We start from the raw sequence: 24,948 nt of genomic DNA, 5'->3' as shown, positions 1-24,948 counted from the left end.
CATCTCTAACTTCCTACCTTACAGAACCTGTGAAAATTTTATGACTTAATTTTCAGTTATACAGTATTTTTAGATCAAATTGACAATCTAGGATCATTTATTTTTTAATTATTTCCCCATGACAGCATGAGCATTATTCATGTCCATGTCAATTTAAACAAATATAATTGTATTTAGACTTTATACGATATTAGATTTTAGGTAAGATGTGTGCCTGCCATAGCCCCCTTAGGAAATTCTTGAGTTACTTAAATAGGGCTGCCCATGAAGACAGTGTTTCCTTAAGAAGGTGCAGAAGAGTTCCCAAGAGATGTTTATAGGCTCTCAGCCAACAACTTTGAAAAAGCTGTGCTTATAAAGTCCACTGTTGGAAATAATTTAAAAATATTCTCTAAAATAAAAATATCAAGGAGATAAATATGAGAATATTGCAGCAACCATTACAGTTTAATCTGTTTTTAGAAGGACAGGAGCTTATCCATAGAACTCACCTAGAAAGCATCGCAAAATATAAGTGGAAAAGTACAGAGTGCTGTTGTAATATTGCAATTTTTGATTTAATAAAAAAAATGCATCATTGATTGTTACTGCATATACCACAGCCCAGTTTACTGAAAGTTAAAAAAAAAAAAAATTGAAAAGTGAATTATCTTTGGAATGGGGTCCGAAGAAAATTATCTTTGGACTGGGATCCAGTGAAACATTTTACCTTGCGGTCTATCTTGTATTATTGTTGTTTAATCATTCAATTGTGTCTGACTCCTTGTAACCCCATGGACTGTAGCCTGGCAGGCTCCTCTGTCCATGGGATTCTCCAGGCAAGAGTACTGGAGTGGGTTGCCATTTCCTCCTCTAGGGGAGCTTCCCAACTAGGGGAGCTTCCCACTAGGGATTGAACCCACATCTCTTGTATCTTTTACATTGGCAGGTGGGTTCTCTAGTACATTGTTTTATTAAGTATCATTTGGGTAATTATTATTAGAAAATTCAGAATAGTTTCTGGAGTAGGAAAGTGGAAAAAGATGATGTGAATGGGAATATATATTCAATATATAAACATAAGTATTTTTAAAGACTAGACTATACAAAAAACTATACAAAAAATATCTTAATGACCCAGATAACCATGATGGTGTGATAAATCAACTAGAGTCATACATCCTGAAATGTGAAGTCAAGTGGGCCTTAGGAAGCATCACTATGAGCAAAAGTAGTGGAGGTGATGGAATTCCAGCAGAGCTATTTCAAATCCTGAAAGATGATGCTGTTAAAGCACTGCACTCAATATGCCAGCAAATTTGTAACACTCAGCAGTGGCCATAGGACTGGAAAAGGTCAGTTTTTCATTCCAATCCAGAATAAAGGCAATGCCAAAGAATGTTCAAACTATTGCAAAATTGCACTCATCTCACATGCTAGCAAACTAATGCTCAAAATCTCCAAGCTAGGCTTCAATAGCATGTGAACTGTGAACATCCAGATGTTCAAGCTGGATTTAGAAAAGGCAGAGGAGCCAGATATCAAATTGCCAACATCCGTTCAGTCATAGGAAAAGCAAGAGAATTCCAGAAAAACATCTACTTCTGCTTTATTGACTATGCCAAAGGCTTTGACTGTATAGATCATAACAAACTGTGGAAAATTCTTAAGAGATGGGAATAGCAGATGACCTTACCTGCCTCCTGACAAATTTGTATGCAGTTCAAGAAGCCACAGTTAGAACTGGACATGGAACAACAGACTGACTCCAAATTGGGAAAGCAGTATGGCAAGGCTATATATTGTCACCCTGCTTATTTAACTTATATGCAGAGTACATCATGTGAAAAAAAAAAGTACATCATGCCGGGCTGGATGAAGCACAAGCTGGAATCGAGAGTGCCGGGAAAAATATCAGTAACCTCAGATATGCAGATGGCACTGCCCTTATGACAGAAAGCAAAGAGAAACTGAAGAGCCTCTTGATGAAAGTGAAAGAGGAGAGTAAAAATGCTTGCTTTAAACTCAACATTCAAAAAACTATGATCATGGCATCCAGTCCCATCACTTCATGGCAAATAAATGGGGAAACATTGGAAACAGTGAGAGACCTCATTTTGGGGGGCTCCAAAATCACTGCAGATGGTGATAGCAGCCATGAAATTAAAAGACGCTTGCTCCTTGGGAGAAAAGCTGTCACCAACCAGACAGCATACGCAGAGACATTACTTTGCTGACAAAGGTCTGCCTAGTCGAAGCTAGGACTTTTCCTGTAGTTATGTATGGATGTGAGAATTGGACCATAAAGAAAGTTGAGGGCCAAAGAATGATGTTTTGAACTGCGGTGTTGGAGAAGACTCTTGAGAATCCCGTGGACCGCAAGGAGATCAAACCACTCAATCCTAAAGGAAATCAGTCCTGAATATTCATTGGAAGGACTGATGCTGAAGCTGAAACTCCAATACTTTGGCCACTTGATGCGAAGAGTCGACTCTTTGGAAAAGACCCTGATGCTGGGAAAGATTGAAGGCAGGAGGAGAAGGGGACAACAGAGGATGAGATGGCTGTATGGCATCACGGACTCAATGGACATGAGTTTGAGTAAGCCCTGGGAGTTGGTGATGGACAGGGAAGCCTGGCATGCTGCAGTCCATGGGACACAAAGAGTCAGACGTGACTGAGTGACTGAACTGAATTGACTTTTAAAGGCACTGAAACTCTTCTATTGCTATTCTTAAGGATGGAATTTTTTTTAATACTTTCTTCTATGTTAGCATGACACATTTCACAAAATAAGTTTTTACTGAATACATAATTTCATTAAGTAAGGTACTTCATCTGCATTTTATAAAATGAGTCTATCTTAAGTTTTCTGTTCTGAAAATATTAGTATACTTCTCTGATTCTGTTTTCTTAATTCATTACAAATTCTACATTGTAACTCCTAGAGATATAATTTCTGTCATTGAAATATTGCTTTTTATCATTTAAAAATGGTTCAGTGAATATAATTTTATACATTGATGAAGATATAAGATAAACTTAAAATCTGTACATATATATAGTTTGCCTCTTATATGTCATCTTTCTCTGCTATGAGCCTTATTTTTAAGAAATTAAAGTTTCTTTTAGGTACATATTCACTAAAATTTAAATTCCATTACTAGTTTGATGCTAAGTTTTTAGTTTACTTATGGCTTCCATCACATTTGGAATTTTTAGATTTTATTCTGAACATGTTATTGCCTCCTCATGTAAGTTAAGTGGAAAAATCATTACATACCCCACACCTTTAATTTCTTTCATCATCTACTGTTCTTGTCCTCAACTTAAGTTTTTTTCTGGATATCCTGGGTTTAATTATAACATTCGATCTTTATTTTTTAAACTAGTATTAAGAGACCTTTTGAGATGACTTGGGTAAAATGTCTTATTAAATTACAAAGGAAGATAAGAGAAAATATTTCATGTGTTTGGAATGTCCTAAAAATATGGGTTGACTACATTATGAAAAAAGGACAGATCTTCTGCCAATTTAAAAAAAATTATTGGAGTATCGTTGCTTTACAATGTTGTGTTAATTTCTACTGTACAGCAAAGTGAATCAGCTATGCGTGTACATATATTCCCTCCAGTGTGCATTTCCTTCCCATTTAAGGCATCACAGAGCACTGAGTTCCCTGAGCTGTGCAGTGCATTCTCATTAGTTATCCATTTTACACATCGTATCAATAGTGTATATATGTCAACCCCGGCTTACTACCTTTATATAGATAACATAGGTTCTCCATGCTCTAGTACCTTTCTGACCATAAAGGAAAACTACATTGCCAAGCTTCTTTTACAATTTGGTTTCAAGTCACATAATTGAAATATTGCCAGTTGACTGCAGCCCTAATAAAAGGATACACTCCTCTCTTGCCCTGCCATATAAAGGAAGAAGCTACTTGTTTCAGCAGTCATGATTGCGTATACCATGCAAGAAACTCAGATCTTAGAGCACCACCTGGAGGAGAGATGTGGGCAAGGACTTATTCTCTTTTATCACAGAGTGAAAGGAATAAAAACATATATCTTAATAAATAAAATCATTTATGAAATAATTAAGCCATTCATATTCAAGGTGTGATTTTCTACTTCCATAAAACCTACTTTCTTCTGTTCTGTATGGAAGTAAGTATCTTTAAAGATACTGCAACTAGGAAAAAATCTTACAATGTGAAGACTAACAAGGAAACAAGTTCCAGAGATTAAAATTTAGGTGAATCTCAAGTATTTGGTAAGACTCTTACCTACAGTAACTACGAAGATTGTGAGAATAAATGAGCCCATGAAATAATTGTTTGATTGTTATTGTAAACTAAAGAAAAAAGTGTCCAGGTATTAGAGGATTTTTAAATGAATAACTGAATGCTTTTAGATTCCAATCTGTGAAGGACTGAATTTCAAAAAACTCTAACAACAGAGGCCTAGTAGAACTTTTTAGGTAAATAATGTGACTTAAGGTAAAGATCCGATTTAGAGTGAGGCTTTCTGCTTAGTGTTTTTTAACTGCTTCAAGGGGGCTTCCATTGAGCGAAAGAGACATGAAAGACGAAAAAAAAAAAGTAGCTCTTAAAGTTATACAATGAAAAACTTTTGGACGGAACGATATTTGTAAGCACAGAATGACTGTCTCTGAATAGGCTGTATATGCATACACATATGTATGCCTATATGTATGTGCCATCCATATCTATACCCACATAGCAGTGAGGCCCTTCCTCCCTTTAAAGAAGTCTTTACATTGCTTTACATTTACTATGGAATGAGTGGATGGAAGAATGAAAACAAGATCACAATGCCAAGGTAGTTTTTCAATCTCAATCTCTCATAAAAGGACAAAGCAAATGAGCAGCTATAGTGGCAAAGCTGATAACATCTCCAGATGTTATCCCCAGATAACATCTCCAAAAAGTACCCCATAAACATAAAAATCCAAGAAGCTGGGCCACTCTAGCAACCAGGCTGACACGATGTGAGCAACTCTGTGGGTTGAAACAGAAGACAGTGAAATCACAGATCCAAGAAACTTGAAATCCCTACCATAAGAGAAGTCGTGGTCCTTAGTATTAATAGAAATCTGGTGGAACGACTTGAGGATGAGAGTTGACTTTGGGAAGAGTTCAACACAGGCTGTGGGATTGGAGAAGGTCTAATAGTGCTGGTGTGGCTTAAGAGGAAATAACTCATGAGAGTAGGCAGCCCAAGCTGTTCTTCTTAGGAGAAGAAACCACTGGGAGGAGACGCACAAATATGAAGGAAAGGAAAATGAGGAGCAAAAGTAAGAGAAGTCTCAACTATATGACAGGAAACAAATAGAAAGGAAGGTGTTAGAGAATAGAGGCACATTAAAAAAAATTTTATGATAACAAAATAGAGAAGCATACAATCATGAAACTAGGAAATGTTTCCTTGTCCACTCCCCAGTCCACTGTTAGAAGATTCCCTGTAAATTGTGCACAAAAGCCATTGTATTCCAACACGTCCAGTTCAGTTCAGTTGCTCAGTCATGTCCAACTCTTTGTGACCCCATGAACTGCAGCACACCAGGCTTCCATGTCCATCACCAGCTCCTGGACCTTACTCAAACTCATGTCTATCAAGTCGGTGATGCATTCAAGCATCCCATCCTCTATCATCCCCTTCTCCTCTGGCCTTCAAACTTTCCCTGCATCAAGGTCTTTTCCAAGGAGTCAGTTATTTGCATCAGCTGGCCAAAGTACCAGAGCTTCAGCTTCAACATCAGTCATTCCAATGAATATTCAGGACTAATTCATTTTAGAACAGATTACTTGGATCTCTTGCATTCCAAGGGACTCTCAAGAGTCTTGTTCAATACCACAGGTCAAAAGCATCAATTCTTCAGTGCTCAGCTATCTTTATAGTCCAACTCTCTGAGTTGGACTCTCATGAATACTGGAAAAGTCATAGCTTTGACTAGATGAACCTTTGTTGGTAATGCGATGTCTCTGCTTTTTAGTATACTGTCTAGATGGGTCATAGCTTTTCTTCCAAGGAGCAAGTGTCTTTTAATTTCATGGCTGCAGTCAACATTTGTAGTGATTTTGGAGCCCCAAAAATAAAGTCTCTCACTGTTTCCACTGTTTACCCATATGTTTGCTATGAAGTAATGGGGCCAGATGCCATGATCTTAGTTTTCTGAATGTTGAGTTTTAAACCAGCTTTTTCACTCTCCTCTTTCACTTTCATCAAGAGACTCTTTAGTTCTTCTTCTCTTTCTGCCATGAGGGTGGTGACATCTGCATATCTGAGATTATTGATATTTCTCCCAGAAATTTTGATTCCCAATGTGCTTCATCCAGCCTGGCATTTCACATGATGCACTCTGCATATAAGTCAAATAAGCAGGGTGACAATATACAGCTTTGATGTACTCCCTTCCTGATTTGTAACCAGTCTGTTGTTCCATGTCCAGCTCTAACTGTTGCTTCCTGACCTGCATACAGATTTCTCAAAGGGCAGGTAAGGTTGTCTGCTATTCCCATATCTTGAAAAATTATCTGGAGTTTGTTGTGATGCACAGTCAAAGGCTTTGGTATAGTCAATAAAGCAGAAGCAGATGTTTTTTCTGGAATTCTCTTGCATTTTGAATGATTGAACAGATGTTGGCAATTTGATATCTGGCTCTTCTCCCTTTTCTAAATCCAGCTTGAACATCTGGAAGTTCACAGTTCATGTACTATTGAAGCCTGGCTTGGAGAATTTTGAGTATTACTTTGCTAGTGTGTGAGATGAGTGCAATTGTGCAGTAGTTTGAACATCATTTGGCATTGCCTTTCTTTGGGATTGGAATGAAAACTGACCTTTTCCAGTCTTTTGGCCACTGCTGAGTTTTACAAATTTGCTAGCATATTGAGTGCAGCACTTTCACAGCATCATCTTTTAGGATTTAAAATAGCTCAACTGGAATTCCCTCACCTTCACTAGCTTTGTTCATAGTGATGCTTCCTGAGGCCCACTTGACTTTGCATTCTACGATGTCTGGCTCTAGGTGAGTGATCACACCATTGTGATTATCTGGGTCGTGAAGAACTTTTTTGTATAGTCCTTGTGTGTATTCTTGCCACCTCTTCTTAATATCTTCTGCTTCTGTTAGGTCCATACCATTTCTGCCCTTTATTGTGCCCATCTTTACATGAAATATTTCCTTGGTATCTCTAATTTTCTTGAAGACATCTCTAATCTTTCCCATTCTATTTTTCTCCTCTATTTCTTTGCACTGATTACTAAGGAAGGCTTTCTTATCTCATCTTGCTATTCTTTGGAATTCTGCACTCAAATGGGTATATCTTTCCTTTTCTCCTTTGCCTTTCACATCTTTTCTTTTCTTATCTATTTGTAAGGCCTCCTCAGACAACCATTTTACCTTTTCACATTTCTTTTTCTTGGAAATGGTCTTGATCACTGCTTCCTGTACAATGTCATTAACCTCCGTCCATAGTCTTCCAGGCACTCTGTCTATCAGATCTAATCTCTTGAATCTATTTGTCACTTCAACTGTATAATCATAAGGGATTTGATTTAGGTCATGCCTGAATGGTCTAGTGGTTTTCCCTACTTTCTTCAATTTCAGTCTGAATTTGGCAATAAGGAGTTCATGGTCTGAGCTACAGTCAGCTCTCAGTCTTTTTTGTTGTTGTTGACTGTATAGAGCATCTCCATCTTTAGTTGCAAATATAATAAATCTGATTTCAGTATTTACCATCTGGTGATGTCCATGTGTAGAGACTTCCCTTATGTTGCTGGACGAGGGTGTTTGCTATGACCAGTGTGTTCTCTTGGCAAAACTCTATTAGCCTTTGACCTGCTTCATTTTGTACTCCAAGGCCAAATTTGCCTGTTACTCCAGGTTTCTCTTGACTTCCTACTTTTGCATTCCATCACCCTACAATGAAAATGACATCTTTTGGGGGTGTTAGTTCTACAAGGTCTTGTAGGTCTTCATAGAATTGTTCAACTTCAGCTTCTGCATCATTACTGGTCAGAGCATCAACTTGGATTATTGTGATATTGAATGGTTTGTCTTGGAAATGAACTGAGATCATTCTGTTGTTTTTGAGATCACATCCAAGTACTGAATGTTGGACTCTTTTGTTTGCTATTATGGATACTCCATTTCTTCCAAGGGATTCTTGCCCACAATAGTAGATATAATGGTCATCTGTATTAAATTCACCCATTCCAGTCCATTTAAGTTCTCTGATTCCTAGAATGTCAACGTTCACTCTTGCCATCTCCTGTTTGACCACTTCCAATTTGCCTTGATTCATGGACCTAACACTCCAGGTTCCTATGCAATATTGCTCTTTACAGCATGGGACTTTACTTCCATTACCAGTCACATCCACAACTCGGTGTTGTTTTTGCTTTGGCTCCATCTCCTCATTTTTTCTGCAGTTATTTCTACACTGATTTCCAGTAGCATATTGGGCACCCACTGACCTGGGGAGTTCCTCTTTCAGTGTCCTATCTTTTTGCCTTTTCATACTGTTCATGGGATCCTCAAGGCAAGAATACTGAAGTGGTTTATCATTCCCTTCTCCAGTGGACCACATTTTGTCAGAACTGTCCACTATTATCCATCTGTGTTGGGTGGCCCCACATGGCATGGCTCATATTTTCATTGAGTTAGACAAGGCTGTGGTCCATGTGATCAGATTAGTTAGTTTTCCGTTACTGTAGTTTTCATTCTGTCTGCCCTCTGATGGAGAAGGATAAGAGGCTTATGAAAGCTTCCTGATGGGAGAGACTGAGGTGGAAACTGGGTCTTGTTCTGATGGACAGGGCCATGCTCAGTTCAGTTCAGTTGCTCAGTCATGTCCAACTCTTTGTGGCCCCATGAACTGCACCATGCCAGGCCTCCCTATCCATCACCAACTCCCGGAGTTTACCCAAACTCATGTCCATCGGGTCGGTGATGCCATCTAGCCATTTCATCCTCTGTCGTCCCTGGGGCCATGCTCAGTAAATCTTTAATGCACTTTTCTGTTAATGGGCAGGACCTTATTCCCTCCCTGTTTTTTGACCTGAGGCCAAATTATGGCGAAGGTAATAAAGATAATGGCACCCTCCTTCAAAAGGTCCCATGCAGGCACTGCTGCACTCAAATATGGGATAGTCATAAATTTATTTGAGACTCACTCAAAGATGAATGAGGAAAAAAAAAATGGAAAAATTAGTTGAATGAGATCTCAGCAAACAAATGTGAAGATATTAAAGGTACTTCCCTGGTGGTTCAAGGCTAAGACTCCATGCTCCAAACACAGGTAGCCTAGGTGTGACCTTTGGTCAGAGAACTTGATCCCATGTGCTGCAACTGAGTGTTCTCATGCCACAGCTAAAGATCCTGCCTTCCACAACTAAAAGGTCCCACATGCCACACCTGAGACCCAGGGCACCCAGGTTAAAAACAATAAAGAAGATGGTAGAAAGACATGCGGAGAAGGCAATGGCATCCCACTCCAGTACTCTTGCCTGGAAAATCCCATGGATGGAGAAGCCTGGTGGGCTGCAGTCCATGGGGTCACGAAGAGTCGGACACGACTGAGCAACTTCACTTTCAATTTTCACTTTCATGCATTGGAGAAGGAAATGGCAGCCCACTCCAATGTTCTTGCCTGGAGAATCCCAGGGAGTGGGGAGCCTGGTGAGCTGCCATCTATGGGGTCGCACAAACGGACAGGACTGAAGCAACTTAGCAGCGGCAGCAACAGCAGAAAGACATAGTCACAAAACATGAGAAACAAAAATGTATTATCTCCAAATAAGCTAAAATATCAAAATTCAAACAAAGATGTGAAAGAAGAGTATAATCAGAATTAAAGACACTCAGGTATGAATGATTAGATAAGAAGGAAAACACACAAAAAAAGGAAAATGATAAAGAGAAATAACTAGACTTCCATATAAATCATTTAGAAAGAAAATAAAAATATTTATTGTGTGATGGTGAAAGGAAACTAAACTGAAAGTATTGCAAGTGAATAGAGATTAAACAGGTTTGAGAGCAAGCAAAGGATGTGGAAGGTAACCCCAGAAAACCCAACATGAGGACAACACAAAGACAACAGAAGCCATGGGAACAACACATACTAACTTCTGTAGCTAACATAAACTTTCTTGATTAAAAGATATATTTGAACTTATGCATTTATAATGAAAAATTATGTGTTTAGGAAAATCATGCCATAATTATAAATATTTAGAAATGTTTTCACAAAACTATCAAACTTTTTTTTAAAAAAGGAAAATATCACCTGACAAACAGATAACAAAGCCAAAATTGTTAATAAAGGAAATAAAAGTCAGGTTGGTTATGAGGAGCTTCAGGCTGTCTGCCAATACAGAAGGGGAAACATGGAAGGCAGTTTATAAAACATGAAACACCTCCCACACACATGTGCTTAAAGAGAATACTCTTAGGAATTACACTTGATAGAGACATTCACAACTCTTTAATATATATTTCTGTAAGATTAATTCTATAATGTTAAACTAGTTCCAAGTATATAATATACTTATTTTTTTCACAGGTTATTATTCTAATTTTGTATCTGAATCATTCAGTGTCTCTCCCAGCTATGCGATCTTAACAAAGTAAAAACTTTCCTGTCTCAGATTGTGTGCATGTTCAGTTGCTAAGCCACGTCTGACTCTTTGCCACACTACATCGACTGTAGCCCACCAGTCTCCTCTGTTCATGTAATTTTCCAGGCAAGAATCCAGGGTTGGGTTGCCATTTCCTTCTTCAGGTGATCTTACCATCCCAGGGACAGAATCCGAGTCTCCTGCATTGGCAGGTGGACTCTACAACTAGCACCACCTGGCAAGACCTCTAGGATGATGGATAGTCAATAAGACAAAATATTTCAAAGCATAAATACTCACTAAATGTTATTTTTTTTAAGGTCAGAGAGAAATTAGTCTTTATTAAATTACTTTCACTGCAGAATATCATAAAATCAGTAAAATGTGAGATGACTGATATGGAGGAGTAGATTTTTCAGTAGCAATATCTATAATGAAAAGAGAATATGTTTGTTTCTATTCAATAAAACAAAAACATAGAGACAGCTTTTATGATGTCTATAGAGAGAATGATAAAAAGGATTCAATTTAATAAAATCCAACAGCAAATGAAATAATATGTGTGAAAATTATTTGTGATCTTAAGAAAATATATTACATACCCAAGATAGAGATTTGGAGTAACATAAAGATCCTGGCTTTTCTTTCAAATAATACTTGTACAGCTAACTATAAATTTTACCAAAAGTAAGTTAAGATTCTTCAGGAGACCTAAGGTTTTAAAATATTCTCCATCTTGATAGCAACATAAACTTCTGACTTTCTGCTAAGTAGAGTTTAGGTAAAGTATGTAAGAATGCATTGATTTGTCATAGTAGATAAGGGCAGAATTTACAATACGCCAACTTTTTAAAATAAAAGTTAAGTTGCTTTTGTTTGAAAAAACAAAATGGACAGAACATTTCAAAACAACACAAAACAAAACACAACAGCTATTATAATCACGTAAAAATAAAACATGAATATATTTACCAATCACACTCCTACTGCTGTCACTCTGACCACATGAAATCTTCAGTCTTCAATCCAGTCACTCAGTCATGTCCGACTATGCAACACCATGAACTGCAGCACACCAGGCCTCCCTGTCCATCACCAACTCCCAGAGTCCACCCAAACCCATGTCCATTGAGTTGGTGATTCCATGCAACCATTTCATCCTCTGTAGTCCCCTTCTCCTCCTGCCCTCAATCTTTCCCAGCATCAGGGTCTTTTCCAATGAGTCAGCTCTTCGCATCACGTGGCCAGAGTATCGGAGTTTCAGCTTTAACATCAGTCCTACCAATGAACACCCAGGACTGATCTCCTTTATGATGGACTGGTTGGATCTCCTTGCAGTCCAAGGGACTCTCAAGAGTCTTCTCCAACACCACAGTTCAAAAGCATCAATTCTTTGATACTCAGCTTTTTTTATAGTCCAACTCTCACATCCATACATGGCCACTAGAAAAATCATAGCCTTAACTAGACTGACCTTTGTTGACAAAGTAATGTCTCTGCTTTTTAATATGCTATCTAGGTTGATCATAACTTTCCTTCCAAGGAGTAAGCGTCTTTTAATTTCATGGCTGCAATCACCATCTGCAGTTATTTTGGAGCCCCCAAAAATAAAGTTTGACATTGTTTCCCCAACTATTTCCCATCAGGTGATGGGACTAGATGCTATGATCTTCATTTTCTGAATGTTGAGCTTTAAGCCAACTTTATCACTCTCCTCTTTCACTTTCATCAAGAGGCTTTTTAGTTCCTCTTCACTTTCTGCCATAAGGGTGGTGTCATTTGCATATCTGAGGTTATTGATATTTCTCCCGGCAATCTTGATTCCAGCTTGTGTTTCTTCCAGCCCAGTGTTTCTCATGATATACTCTGCATAGAAATTAAATAAGCAGGGTGACAATATGCAGCCTTGACGTATTCCTTTTCCTATTTGGAACCAGTCTGTTGTTCCATGTCTAATTCTAACTGTTGCTTCCTGACCTGCATACAGGTTTCTCAAGAGGCAGGTCAAAATACACACAGTATATTTTACCACTCTGTATCTAATTATTATAACTTTAAAACTCATACCTCATGTCAGACTCACATTTATTTTCATGTAGAAAGAATAAGCCATTGCAAGTCAGATGTTACGGAAAAACCCAAACAAGCTTTTTTTTTTTTCAATTTTATTTTATTTTTAAACTTTACAATATTATATTAGTTTTGCCAAATATCAAAATGAATCTGCCACAGGTATACCTGTGTTCCCCATCCTGAACCCTCCTCCCTCCTCCCTCCTCATACCCTCCCTCTGGGTCGTCCCAGTGCACCAGCCCCAAGCATCCAGTATCGTGCATCGAACCTGGACTGGCGACTCGTTTCATACATGATATTATACATGTTTCAATGCCATTCTCCCAAATCTCCCCACCCTCTCCCTCTCCCACAGAGTCTATAAGACTGATCTATACTTCAGTGTCTCTTTTGCTGTCTCGTACACAGGGTTATTGTTACCATCTTTCTAAATTCCATATATATGTGTTAGTATACTGTATTGGTGTTTTTCTTTCTGGCTTACTTCATTCTGTATAATAGGTTCCAGTTTCATCCATCTCATTAGAACTGATTCAAATGTATTCTTTTTAATGGCTGAGTAATACTCCATTGTGTATATGTACCACTGCTTTCTTATCCATTCACCTGCTGATGGGCATCTAGGTTGCTTCCATGTCCTGGCTATTATAAACAGTGCTGCGATGAACATTGGGGTACACGTGTCTCTTTCCCTTCTGGTTTCCTCAGTGTGTATGCCCAGCAGTGGGATTGCTGGATCATAAGGCAGTTCTATTTCCAGTTTTTTAAGGAATCTCCACACTGTTCTCCATAGTAGCTGTACTAGTTTGCATTCCCACCAACAGTGTAAGAGGGTTCCCTTTTCTCCACACCCTCTCCAGCATTTATTGCTTGTAGACTTTTGGATGGCAGCCGTTCTGACTGGCGTGAAATGGTACCTCATAGTGGTTTTGATTTGCATTTCTCTGATAATGAGTGATGTTGAGCATCTTTTCATGTGTTTGTTAGCCATCTGCATGTCTTCTTTGGAGAAATGTCTATTTAGTTCTTTGACCCATTTTTTGATTGGGTCAAGACCAACCGGAGACTTACTTCTTATCCACTAAGAGTGAAAAGTATTAGTTGCTCAATGGCACAACTCTTTGCCATACCATGGACTGTAGACTGCCAGGCTCATCTGTCCATGGAATTCTCCAGGCAGGAATACTGGAGTGGTAGACATTCCCTTCTTCAGGGGATCTTCCAGAGCTAAAGATCAAACTCAAGTCTCCTGTGTTGCAGGCAGATTCTTTACTATCTGAGCCACCAGTGAAGCTTGCACAATTTATTAAAAAGCATAAAATTTCAGAATCATAAGAGATCAATTTAAAGATGAATGAAAGTATTGCATGAAAGAAATAATATTTTAGGTACAAACAGAGACATTTGCTGTAGTACATGTTATGTAAAAAAAATAGTGGAGCATTTGAATACAGAAAAAATTAAGAACATAAACTTGCCAGCTTACCTTAGAAATTTATCATGGACTTGCTCAAAAAATAAATAGATCTAGAGTTCTGTCTAAATACCTCTGATAAATTGTCCTTTCAAAGCTTGATTTCAACAGCATACATCAGTTTTACTCTAGAATTTATTTGACAATTAAATAAATCCATTGAGTTCCTCAATCCATTATTTTAAATTTAATTGAAATAAGGAAATCAGAGGAAAAAATTAACGGGGTTATCTTTGCTAAGAAATATATACATCTTAGCTACATTTTATCACTTGTTAAATATTAAATATTTAAAGGGAAAAAAAAAACATGAATGGGATCTGTATTTCCAGAGAATCTATGTATAAGAGATAGGGAAGGCAAAGGATAATGAGCTAGGAAGTTACTTATTTTACATGAATTGAGAAAAAATCAAAACAAAAGATAAAAATACATAATAGATTTATTATATTCACATTGACAAATGTGAAACTATTCAGTGACTCCATACCAAAAACAAAGAAAAAATATACCCTTGTCTACACCTTCATTTAAAGCCTGGCAGAAAACACAAAGAAGTTAATAGACTATAAATTGTAATGTGATATATCACTCATTTTAAAGGTCAGATATTATTATGAAAATATATAACTGGTATTCCTTATATATATGCAAACATCTTTACCATTCTATCTCATGAAGCATTGTCTTTTTTCTTAAATAATATGAGAAAACTATTTTACTTCACATGGCATTACTGTTCAATAATAAAACATTTGGTAGAAAATAACATGAAACAACATGTTTCAAAATAGTGAATATGTAGTGAAGCAGTTTGGGAGATCTTCAGTGATGCTGCATACTTGACCTATCTTTGGTAACCTTTGTTTTCATAACATTGGGCCAATGACAGCATGTGACCAAAATTCATAGCACATATTTTCATTTTCTTGTGTTTTGGTTGTAAACTGCTTTCGCAATTAACAGCATTAACAGAGTCACTGTTCTGAAAGCTTGGAATTCAGGGACAGAGCCAGTGACTGGATGTGAATGACCTCTCTACTCAAACCCAGAGATATGACAACTCCTTTGAAGATACGTGGCATTTGAAAACTTTGATCATGAAGAACCATCAAAGCTCTATGATCTAGGAAGAGTGCATGTGGTACTAAAACAGAGCCCCTTCCAAATATGGCAAGTTTATTCATGCTTTAATGGAATTTCTGGCCTGAGTATATGTTACATCAGAGACATTATTTTTGTCTATAAGTTTAAATTTTGGAGGTAAAAATAGGAAGTCAAATCATTAATTAATTCATCATTCACTAGCATTTTTATAAAATCAAGCAGCTTCCTAAGCGAAGGGGATACCAAAAAAAGAATGCTATAGACGCTTTAATCTTTAATTATATTATTTGAGATTTCACTGGTTCTGAGGGAAATTAATCTCTATAGGAAGTCTTGGTTCTGTTTACACCAGTAAAGATTCTATGATGTGCTGCACAGATATGCCTTCAGAAATGTGCTCTTATTCCCCAAGCTCTTGAGGGCTTTTTCAGCAGGCAATCCTGTTTTATTTCTCCTTCTCTAACTGCATCACTCTATGTCAAGTGACTAATTAATCTACACTATGCATATTAGTCTCATGGAAGTCATCATTCTAATTTCACAGGTGACTCATTTCTGGACCCTCGTTCCATCATAGCCTACTACTGTTGACTATTTCAGCTCCACAGTGTCTATGAGGTCAGCTGGGGATTGTCTGAACTACATGTCAGCCTAACCTTTCCCAGGGTCTTCTCCTCTTTCCTTGCTTTTCTGCCCACTAGTATTAACTCTCAGACAATTCTCTGCCCACTAATATCTATCACAGACAGCTGCTTCCCAGAGAACCCTGCTTGGGATAAACTCAATCCATCTATACGAAGCACACCTAGCCTAACACCCTTGTGTATTTTGCCCTTGCCACCTGTTTTGCTTCCTTTGATTCATTTTGGATGAAAAATAGAATAGCAATAGTCCAGGCAGCTAACACAAATGAGTGCTCTGTTCTTCCCATTTATCTCTACCCAAACTCCAAAGTTACGAAGTTATGTGCCAACATGAGAAAGAATGTAGCCCCTGAATTCCCACTGCATGGTTACAATCCTCATGGACACTGCACATGGTTTATGGGTGTATTAAATGTGGAGAGATGCGTTGAGTACCTTGGACATGGTAAGGGCCAGTTGGAGTGACGAGTTGTCCCAGTTGGCTTGTGACTTTCTCATTTGTAGCATTGGAAGCCCCATGACTAGGTTCTTTCTCAGTCACAGGTGACGGAGACAGTTGATTATCCTACTGTTAGTACACATTAGCCATGACTATTAAGTGCATAAAATCCAGGGCAGTAACTGAAAATTTTGTTGCCTGTAGCAACTTCCACTCAAGATTGTTTAAAACATATTTTAAAAGCTCATATGATGGGTCATGCAATAATAGTACTAAAAGATATGAGTCTTCTTGCAACTTTCTGTTTTCTCTTATTAATTCTTTTTTAAATTTGATTTTTTTTTGGCCGTGCTTGGTCTTCGTTGCTTTGCGTGGGCTTTCTCTAGTTGCGGTGAGCGAGGGCTACTCTTTATTGCAGTACATGGGTTTCTCATTGCGATGCCTCCTGTTGTGGAGCACGGGCTCGTGGTGTGTGGGCTTCAGTAGTTGCAGCACGTGGGCTCTAGAGCGCAGGCTCAGTAATTGTGGTTCATGAGCTTAGTTGCTCCAGAGTATGTGGGATCTTCCCAGCGCAGGGATGGAACTCATGTCTCCAGCATTGGCAAGAGGTTTCTTATCCACTGCACCACCAGGGAAGTTCTCTCCTGAGCTAAAAGAATAACTGAAAACTCTAGTTTTCAGGTCATTTAAATGTGAATGACTTGAGACAATACACCAGGTTCCCACTTCTGAGGCTCTTCTCAACTGCAGTCATCAGCCTTTTGAGCACATTGGCCATACAGCTTTCTGCCCAAGGAGGGTGTATTTCTCCTACTCAGAAAGACAATGAGGAAATGTGAACACCCTCATCCAGAGAGCAAGTCATCTGTGCATGATATTTTATATATTTACAGGATTGAATGCAAGTGAAAAGCCATTTCCCTCAGGGAAAATAAATCAGACTCTTCTTTCTAAAATTTGAGTACTTGATTTACAAAGAAATTTATTTTCTAATTACTCTTAGAAATTTTTCTCACTTTACAGATTTATGCTTTTGGCAACTCGCCACCTACATTTCTCTCCCCACTAATTGACTTTGGTTTCTCAGCAATATTTATAACCAGGATTTCTCTCTCTCTCTCTCTCTTGAAATTTTAAAGTTATTCCAAAGTATTTGTGTCACTGTGTTGCATTATTACTGTTGTTGTTGTTATAAGCTGTAACATAACATTTGTCTTTGTGGGGATAAGGTAAAATTCAGTCTAGAAGGTTGACAAAATCATCATTCATGATGAAATTTTTCAGTTTTCTAAATAATAACAAGAGATAACAAGAGGTGGATATTCCCAGGCAGACACCAAAAGTGTCATAGGCTGACTTTTCTATTTTACAAATTGTACCATCTTCCTGGGTTGGGAAGATCCCCAGGAGAGAGAATGGTAACCCATTCCAGTATTCTTGCCTAGAGAATTGCAGGGACAGAGGAGCCTGGCAGGCTACACTCAATGGGGTCACAGAGAATCAGACACAATTTAGGGACTAACACTTTCGGGGCCACATGAAAAAGGAGAAGAATTTAAAGGGATCTATGTATACCTATGGCTGATTCATGTTGAGGTTTGACAGAACACAACAAAAGTCTGTAAAGCAATTATCTTTCAATAAAACATAAATTTAACAAAAAATAAAAAAAGGTAGAAGAACTTAGATATAAGCTTAACAAAATATGAGCATGCCTTATTTGCAGAAAATTACCAAAGCCTGATAAATGAAATAAATGAAATTTCAGTAAATGGAGAAGTAATCCAAGTTCATGGAAAAGACTCAATATTTTTTAATTCATGATAAACCTCTGTCCAGCTAACAAAGATAATTATATCTGTATATTCAACATAAAAGCAATAAATTTGCAGCAATCATTTTATAGATATTAATAAACTTAAAGTCAAAGAAAGTAAAATACTCAGAACATTTTTTTTTATGGAGGACTCACATTACCTGATTTCAAGTATTACTAGAAAATTATATTAATCTAGAATATCAGTAAAAGGGTAAACACAAAGACAAATTGAACATGATAGGGAGTATAGAAATACACTGAGACAAGTGTAGTAAACTGGTTTTTGAGAATCTTTTAATTAAAAAGCAGAGACATTACTTTGCCAACAAAGGTCCGTCTAGTCAAGGCTATGTTTTTTCCAGTGGTCATGTATGGATGTGAGAGTTGGACTGTGAAGAAGGCTGAGCGCCGAAGAATTGATGCTTTTGAACTGTGGTGTTGGAGAAGACTCTTGAGAGTCCCTTGGACTGCAAGGAGATCCAACCAGTCCATCCTAAAGGAGATCAGTCCTGGGTGTTCATTGGAGGGACTGATACTAAAGCTGAAACTCCAGTATTTTGGCCACCTCATGCGAAGAGTTGACTCATTGGAAAAGACCCTGATGCTGGGAGGGATTGGGGGCAGGAGGAGAAGGGGACAACAGAGGATGAGATGGCTGGATGGCATCACTGATTCAATGGACATGAGTTTAAATAAACTCTGGAAGTTGGTGATGGACAGGGAGGCCTGGTGTGCTGTGATTCATAGGGTCGCAAAGAGTCGGGCACAACTGAGCTACTGAAATGAACTAAACTGAACTGAATGGAAATTCAGTGGGGAAAGAATAATCTTCTTAACAAAGCTACCCGAGTGGTTAGACATAAATTTTATAAAAAGAATTTAAACACATACCTCCCACCTTATACAAGACTAACTCAAGATGGAAAATATAAATAACTTAAAATGCAAGACTGTAAAATTTCTAGAAGAAAATATATGGGAATATCTGTGTAATTTTGAGTTTCATGAGGAGTACACCACCAGAAGCATTCTCCACTGGGGGAAGAAAAAGATAAATTGCAATTCATTGTATATATTAATAAAACTTTGCTTTGTGAAAGATGCTATTAAGAAAATGAAAAGGCTAGTGACAGACTGGAACTAAATATTTACAAATTATATATCTGATGAATGACCTTTATCCATAATATATAAAGATGTCTTAAAATTCAATAAGGTAAGAAAAAAATTAAAACAAGTATTAAATATGCAAAAGAACTTCACAGAATCTTAAACAAAGAAAATACACAGATGAGAAGTAAGCATAGCTCAGCTGGTAAAGAATCTGCCTGCAATGCAGGAGACCCTGGTTCAATCCCTCGGTTGGGAAGAGCCCCTGGAAAAGGAAACAGCAACCCACGCCAGTATTCTTGCCTGGAGAATTACAAGGACAGAGGGGCCTGGTGAGCTACAGTCCATGGGGTCCCAAAGAGTCAGATGAAACTGAGCAACTTTCACTTTTCACTTTCACAACATAATACATCATTAGGAATATGTATATTAAAACCAGAAATAGACATTACATACCTAACAAAATTTGTAAATACCAAACACTGATGAGAATCTGGAGCAACAACAGGTCTCAGGCACCGCTGGTTGCAAGGCACTATGGCAGTCTTTTTGCCACAGTTATGGTGGTTTCTTACAGAATCAAATGCAGAATTAGCACACAACCCAGAAGTTTCACTCTTAGGTTCAACTGTCTTTAAAATCTGTATCCACACAAAAACTGGCACACAAAGCAACTTTATGCACAATCACCAAAACCTAAAAACAACCAACATGGCCTCCAAGTAGCAAACAGATAAACACATTGGGGTACACATTTAAATGGAATACTAGTCAGCAATGACAAAGAACAAGCTATAATTCATGTAACCATTTGGAGGAGACCTAAATGCATTTTTCTGAGTGAAAAAACACAGACCCAAAAAAGTTACATACTCTATGGTTTCATTAGTGATACCGTCTAGAAAAGGCAGAACTAACTACAGGAACAGGAAAGAGACCAGTAGTCACCAGAGGTGTTTTCGATGAGCTGTATGACCAGGTGAGGCACAGGAGGTATTTTCAATTGGTGAGACTATTCAGGATAATACAGTGGTAGCAGTGTCTCTGTTGAAACTCACAGAACTTCACAACACAACAGGTGAAATTTAACCTATGAAAATTTTAAAAAGTAATAATTATTAGGAGGTCTAGGAAATTCCAGAATGAAATCCAAACTGCAACCAAAAATATTCTACTCTATAAAAATGTGCAACTTAAAAAAAAAAACTGGAAATAGAACTGCCATATGACCCAGCAATCCTACTGCTGGGCATACACACCAAGGAAACCAGAATTGAAGGAGACATGTGTACCCCAATGTTCATTGCAGCACTGTTTATAATAGCCAGGGCATGGAAGGAACCTAGATGTCCATCAGCAGATGAATAGATAAGAAAGCTGTGGTACATTTGCACAACGGAATATTACTCAGCCATTAAAAAGAATGCATTTGAATCAGTTCTAATGAGGTGGATGAAACTGGAGCCTATTATACAGAGTGAAGTAAGCCAGAAAGAAAAACACCAATACAGTATACTAACGCATATATATGGAATTTAGAAAGATGGTAATGATGACTCTATATGTGAGAGAGCAAAAGAGACACAGATGTATAGAACAGTCTTTTGGACTCTGTGGGAGAAGACGAGGGTGGGACGATTTGAGAAAATAGCATTGAAATGTGTATATTATCATATGTGAAACAGATCACCAGTCCAGGTTTGATGCATGAGACAGGGTGCTCAGGGCTGGTGCACTGGGACAACCCTGAGGGATGGGATGGGGAGGGAGGTGGGAGGAGGGATCAGGATGGGGAACACATGTACACCCATGGCTGATTCATGTCAATGTACGGCAAAAACCACTGCAATATTGTAAAGTAATTAGCCTCCAATTAAAATAAATGATTTTTTTTAATGTGCAATGTAATCTTACTGAAAGGTGATGGGGAGGGTAGTATTACCTAAAATAACTTTGGATAATGATCTTTTGGCTAGAAAATCTAGGCCAAAAGAAAACAGTTATATGGATATTCACTTTAGTTGGTAAAGTTATTTCTCATAGGTATGTGGGTAAAAGAAATTATGAAACTGCTGTATATGGATATTGAGATTGAACATATAAGTAAATGTAGGAAAGATGGTAAGAGCCAGTTTTCTTACTGTTGGACTGTGCTGCTATGCTGTGCTCAGTTATGTCCAACTCTTTAAGACCCCATGGACTGTAGACCGCCAGGCTCTTCTGTCCATGGGATTCTCTAGGCAAGAACATTGGAGTGGGTTCCCATTTCTTCCTCCAGGGGATCTTCTTGACCCAGGTATCAAACATATCTCCTGCATCTCCTGCATCGGCGGGTAGATTCTTTATCAGTAGCACCACCTGGATTACAAATCAGTCAGTGAGGACAGACAGTATAAACCATGTGGGAATTTATTATAGCTGAAGAAATCAATATAAATTCATGCCCCCCTTAATATACATACAGATAGATAGCTTTGTTGCTGTTCAGTTGCTCAGTCATGTCTGACTCTGTGACGCCATAGACTGCAGCACGCCAGTTTCCCTGTCCTTCATCATCTGCCAGATGTTCAAACTTATGTCCACTGAGTCAGTGATGCTCTCCAAACATCTAATCCATTGTTATCCCCTTCTCCTCCTGCTATCAGTCTTTCCCAGTATCAGGATCTTTTCCAATGAGTTGGCTCTTCACATCAGGTAGCCAAAGTATTGGAGCTTCAGCTTCAGCTTCAGCATCAGTCCTTCCAATGAATATTCAGGATTGATTTGCTTTAGGATTGACTGGTTTGATCATCTTGCTGTCCAAAGGACACAGAAATAAATAAATGTGGGTGTGTGTGTATGTATGTATGTGTATGTATATATATGTCAATATAAACACATATATTTCTTAACTTTGACTGCTGAGAGAGTGTAGAAATAATGACACCCCGGTAGCAATAAGCAAACTCAGCCAGGCTATTGGATTCTAACACTATTCTCCAATGAAAGAAATCAGGGATCCTTAGAAAAGTGGCTGGTTCTAGGGGATATACCAGCTGAGAATGGAGTATCTTGTAATAACAGCAAATAAGAAAGTAGTTAAAAAACAAAAGGGTGTGGATATGTCAAAGGGACACTAGAGTAGTCAACTTAAAAGAGCTTTAAATGGCTAAGAATTCTGAGCAACAGAATCATTAGCACAGTATAAAATGAAATTCATGAGTATCTACTGATATCAATAAAAGACTGAATAAATATAGAAGAGGGAAATCTGAAGAATTCCAAATTAATTGTGGAAATACTCCCTCCTCAAAGATAAAGCTTAATTCCCACCCTCTAGATTGTGGGATAAGTTTAGTGTCTTGCATCAAATAGTAGGAGATCCCGGTTCAATTTCTGGGTCGGGAAGATCCGCTGGAGAAGGGATAGGCTTCCCACTACAGTATTCTTAGGCTTTCCTTGTGGCTCAGCTGGTAAAGAGTCCGCCCACAATGCAGGAGACCTGGATTTGATCCCTGGGTTGGGAAGATAACCTGGAGAAGGGAAAGGCTACCCACTCCAGTATTCTAGCCTGGAGAATTCCATGGACTGTATAGTCCACGGGATCACAAAGAGTTGGACAAGACTGAGTGACTTTTACTTTCACAAGGTAGAATATAGGAAAGGAAGAAAATAAAGTTTTCAATGGAAAAATCTAGTAGACATTAATTCAGGCAGCTGGCCAAAATTTAACATCATCACTGGTAAGTCATGTTGAGAATGTGTCGTGAAGTCACTCAGTTGTGTCTGACTCTTCGTGACTCCATGGACTGTAGCCCACCAGGCTCCTCCATCCATGGAATTTTCTAGGCAAGAGTATTGGAGTGGGTTGCCATTTCCTTCTCCAGGGTATCTTCCCAACCCAGGGATGGAACCCGGGTCTCCCGCATTGCAGGTAGATGCTTTACCATCTAAGCCACCGGGGAGAATGGCACTTAATCTCTGTGGTCTTCTTCCCAAGAACCCATAACTGCAGTCTAAGCATGAGAAAACCATCTTGGGAACTCAGGTGATATAAGAAAATCTATACCAGCACACAAAAAGAGACAACATACAGAAAACTGCAGGGAGAGAAACTGAGGATCCTAGCTGACAGTTAACCTCAACCACAAGACCTCTAAGTGATGTTAAATGATTTGAGATCCCTACCTTCAAAACTTCCATCTGAGGCTATGGAAATCACAAAGTAGAGTTAAGACACCTTAACTGGCCTTTTTGATTCATATACAGAATTCATGAGTACAATAAACATTGTACTCATTTAATGCAGTTTACACTGGGGTAATTTATTATGCAGCTATAGTACCAAAGGAAAAAAAATCAAAATTACACTGAATGAAAGAACCAAGAAACAAAGCTGTAGACATGAGCCTAGTGCCAACCCGATTAATCTATGAACAAAACTAGAGCAATGTTTGCTTGGATTGGAGGGCTTTCTAGAAAGCAGCATGAACAAACTTTCTTGGATAATGGAAATAGTCTATTTTTTTTCTTGTGGTGTTGGTTAAATGAGTATTCATCTTTCACTGTACATGTTCAAACTCTACCCTTCTTGTTCAGTCATTAAGTCGTGTCTGACTCTCTGTGACCTCATGGATTACAGCAAACCAGGCTTCCCTGTCCTTCACCATCTCCTGGAGTTTGCTCAAACTCATGTTCATTGAGTCAGTGATGCCATCCAATCACCTCATCCTCTGTTGCCCCCTTCTCTTCCTGCCCTCAATCTTTCCCATCATCAGAGTCTTTGTACCCTTAATCACAGAGATTTTTCATCTCAAATCCTTTCTGGAATGAGATTCTTTAAAATGTTGTAAAAATAAATATATGACATTTTTCTTACAAAAGTAAACTTCTCTTTGATTTCTCTGTGGCATAATAGACAATAAACTTCAATATTCTAAATATGATTTTATCTGTTGGACTGTGATCATTCACAACATGTCTGTGATTTAAAATAACACTCTTGTTATGAATGTTTGCTAGCAAATGATGCCAATGGTTTTGCCTACTATCATGCTGAGAATGTCATCCTGTTAGGAGGCAAATCGGCCTGATTCTGTATTCCATAATGTACCATGTAAAGCGTCACTTGGTGATGGCTTTTTAATGAATACTTGATCTGTTGTATTCAACATTCATTCAACAAACACTTGATTGCATGTCTGCTAAATGTGGAGATTAAGATAAGTTTAGGTGAAAGAAGAGTAAGAAAGACACATTATCTCACTAGCCTATAGTCAGTAGTTAAAACTATGAGTTAGTTTTATTTTAGGCTACTGAGCATTTCCACTCGAACTTCTCACCTTTAAAGTTTCAGTGTTGACACTGAGGAAGTGTTTTTATAGTGTACTTCACTACAGTTTCTTCAAAGATAAGTCAAAGGCTATACTCCTTTGATTAAACCTCAAAGCTGGTGCTTTGAACTGAAGAATCAGTGACTTGAAAATAAAATTATATATATATATATTTTTTTTAATCTTGTAACTTTTTTTATAAAGGCTATTTTTGAAATTTTATGTAACAATATTCCAGGGGGCAAAATAAATAAACAAATGTTATTCTTCACCCTAGTCCCAAATCAAACTATTGATGTTTGTTTCTGGTATTGCTATTCTAATTTTAAAATTCCAACCAA

The 24,948-nt window shown here is 38.0% G+C and overlaps 1 long non-coding RNA gene across 3 annotated transcripts in view; it reads left to right on the top strand.

Moving 5' to 3' along the window:
• The window catches only part of LOC147350141 (uncharacterized), an 89,796-nt gene that overhangs the window by 32,399 nt on the left and 32,449 nt on the right, over positions 1-24,948 (top strand). Inside the window, exon 4 of one of the 3 annotated variants that reach the window (XR_015149184.1) lies at positions 1,121-3,171. The exons of the other annotated variants lie outside the window; for them this stretch is intronic. This is a non-coding gene — a long non-coding RNA (uncharacterized LOC147350141). Of the gene's footprint in view, positions 1-1,120; positions 3,172-24,948 lie in introns of those variants that run through there. 3 annotated transcript variants of the gene reach the window in all.

The sequence above is a fragment of the Bos grunniens genome, chromosome 20, assembly GCF_055505025.1.
Source record: "Bos grunniens cultivar Pamir isolate PY7600 chromosome 20, Bosgru_T2T1.0, whole genome shotgun sequence".
In the NCBI taxonomy this organism is placed as follows: domain Eukaryota; kingdom Metazoa; phylum Chordata; class Mammalia; order Artiodactyla; family Bovidae; genus Bos; species Bos grunniens.
Note: the sequence above shows the minus strand (reverse complement) of the source record. Positions and strands in the feature narration are given on the sequence as shown.